General features: G+C 40.6%; 1 long non-coding RNA gene across 1 annotated transcript in view; it reads right to left on the reverse strand.

Moving 5' to 3' along the window:
- Window positions 1–641: 641 nt before the first annotated feature.
- Window positions 642–3,157, reverse strand: part of LOC113456082 — a 13,381-nt gene continuing 10,865 nt past the window's right edge. Inside the window, exons 2-3 of the long non-coding RNA XR_003376955.1 lie at window positions 2,695–2,777; window positions 642–676 (exon numbers count right to left, since the gene is read on the reverse strand). This is a non-coding gene — a long non-coding RNA (uncharacterized LOC113456082). The remainder of the gene's footprint in view (window positions 677–2,694; window positions 2,778–3,157) is intronic.

Here is a 3,157-nt window from a genome sequence, read left to right on the forward strand (position 1 = left end):
AAGGAAGGAAGGAAGGAAGGAAGGAAGGAAGGAAGGAAGGAAGGAAGGAAGGAAAGAAGGAAGGAATTCTCAGCCAGGCAATAGTGGTGCACACCTTTAATTCCAGCAATAGGGAGGACAAGGACAGACAGATCTCTAAGTTCCAGACCAGCCTAGTCTACAGAGTGAATCCAAAGCCACCCCACATCGCAAAAAAAAGTAGAAGTAGAAGAAGAAGAGGAGAAGGAGGAAGAAGAGAAGGAGGAGAGACAAATTCTTGATGAAGAAGTTGGGGAAATGGAACAATAGCTAAGAACATTTGTTGTGCAAACAGGAAGACCTCAGTCTGAATCCCCAACACCTACATAAGCCAGGCATAGAAACATATGCCAGGTGCCTATACCCTCAGTGCTGGGGGACAAAGGCAGGTATATCCCAGTAGCTTGCTACCCAGACAGTCTAGCCCAAACAGAAAGCTTCAGGGCCAGTAAGGTTCTGTATAAAGGGAGTAAGGCAGAGAGTAATCGAACAGGGACCCCATGTCATTCTTTGACCTTTGCCCAAACACACAGAGCATGCACCTGCACTCACACTCCATAAACAAATACATAAGAAAGAAGAAACTGTTGGATCTAATTGAAATATTTAAACTTACCATGTGACCACAAAAGGCAGCAAGTTATCTCAATTTGCCTTTCTAGAAAATAAAGATATCTACCATTAGGGCATATTACATAAAAGTATATACCATTTACCCTTTATATAAAAATCTGTTAGAGTTGGATGTTTGTTATGCACACAATTTATTTAAAATAACTGGTTCGTTCCTGAGTAATTCCAAATTTCAGAAAATTATATCAAGTACTTCCAATTTCAATAAATCGGATAAGTTAGTAAATTAAAGCTAAGTTATTTGTGACAAGCATGTGAAACATATCTGTAATCGTCTGAGGCAATGTTTGATGCCTGGACTACACAGTGAGACACTGTCTCAAACAAACTTCACAGCAAAATATATGCATAAAAAGGAATAATTTCCTCAGAATCAGTTTTAGTAAATGTTACTTCCCAAATGCTAACTGATGCTAACCTGTTCCTATTCACAGTCAAAAATATATTTCAATAACAAGACATAATTTTAAATATATTTTAGTGTTGAGGAATATTTATTTGTGCACTGTGTGAACATGTGTTGCTCTGATTGGTTTAATAAAGAGATGAACAGCAATAGCCTGGAAGCCAGAGATAGGAATGCTGGGAAGAGAAGAGACACCAGCGAGACATGGAGGAAGTCGCACATACAGAATGGAAGAGAGGTTAAAAAAGTCACGGAGCATAATGTAGATTGATAGAATCAGGTTAATTTAAGTTACAAGAGCTAGTTGGAAAGAAGCTAAGCTAAAGGTCAAACTTTCATAATTAAGTCTCCGTGTCATTATTTGGGGGTCAGCAGTCTAAAGAGAGTCCGACAAGAAAGATCTGCTACATCTGGTACCCTACTTTGGGCACCAAATGATGTTTTTCGTTGGCTTAGAGAGGCTGTGCATGAACTTACTGATACTTTAGCATCTGTGGGCCCATGGCCACACAGGCTGTGCCCTGGAAGGCCTTCCAGTCTTTTTTTTTTCGAGACAGGGTTTCTCTGTAGTTTTTGGTGCCTGTCCTGGAACTAGCTCTTGTAGACCAGGCTGGCCTCAAACTCACAGAGATCCACCTGCCTCTGCCTCCTGAGTGCTGGGATTAAAGGCGTACGCCACCACCGCCCGGCTAGGCCTTCCAGTCTTGCAGCCCTGGTAAACTAAGTTTCTATCATTTTCTTTACCAATAAAGACTTCAGAGTCAGATGTCGGGGTGAAAACTTGCTAAATCAGAGAAGCTGAGAAGCAACCAGCTAAGCATGCTCTTGGGCCGGAAAAATAGCAAGAGACACGTCTCTTCACTCATTCCCAACAACTAAAGGAGCATTGGACAGTGGTGGTACAAGCCTTTAATTCCAGCACTCGACATAGGAAAGTGTATCTCTGTGAGTTCGAGGCCAGCATGGTCTACAGAGTGAGTTCCAGGAAACCTGGGCTGTTTCACAGAGAAACTCTGTCTCAAAAAAATAGTAACAACAACAACAACAAATCACAATTATACTATCTGCTGTGGAATATTATTTTAACTAGGCAAAAATATATTACATTCATTTATGCTGTATTTGAAAAAAATAACAACGAATCACAATTATACATTCTGTTGTGGAGTATTACTTTAACTAGGCAAAAATATATTACATTCGTTTATGCTGCATTTGTTTAACAATGTAAAAATGTGTTGCTTTGCCTGCCAAAGGCACCTGACTGGCCCAATATAAAGTTTGAATGGCTAATAGCAAGGCAGTAGAGGGCTAGGCAGGGCTGGCAGGCAGAGAGAAGTAAGAGGAATCTAAAACGAGGAGAACAAGAGAATGAAAAGAGAAATTCTCAGACCCAGTCAAGCAGCCACTAGCCAGTCAGACATGGAATAGGACATACAAAATGAAAGAAAGGTAGAAAGTCTTGACACAAAATGTAAACAAAGAGAAACAGGTTAAGTTATAAGAGCTAGTGAAACAAGCCTAAGCTAAGGCTAAGCATTCATGACTAATATAATTCTATTAAGTGGTTATATGAATTCCATGAAATATGCTTCACAATTTAGGAGTGAAGGCATTTATTTCAATGAATAAGTCACCTGAAAGAGAAAGAGAATATCCAGCAGAGGCATCAGCTTGGATTTTACAGCTCCAAAAGTTTTCTTGCCTCTTCAAGTTGCTTCTAAAATAACCAGCAAAAGATTACTTCAGCTACAGAGTCAGGCACAGATTTCATGCTCATGTTGAAAAAATGAATTCTAAGTAACTGATTTAGTGAGGATCCTTCAGAGTCATAAGGGGCTTGGAGCAAACCTATAATCTTCAACTCGATCCCTGGAATCCACATGGCCAAAGAAAAGAACTGACTCATGCAAGTTGTCCTCCTACTTCCACAACATGTGTGTACAGGCAGGCAGGCAGGAATGCGCGAACACACACACACACAAACACACACACACACACAAAAGGAAGGAAGGGAGAGGGAGCATCTATTTTATACTTGATGTGGCCAAGCTGGCCTTGAGAAAGTAAGTGTGGAGAGTGGGCAGCACTTGGTGCCTA

The sequence above is a fragment of the Microtus ochrogaster genome, chromosome 5, assembly GCF_000317375.1.
Source record: "Microtus ochrogaster isolate Prairie Vole_2 chromosome 5, MicOch1.0, whole genome shotgun sequence".
Taxonomy (NCBI): domain Eukaryota; kingdom Metazoa; phylum Chordata; class Mammalia; order Rodentia; family Cricetidae; genus Microtus; species Microtus ochrogaster.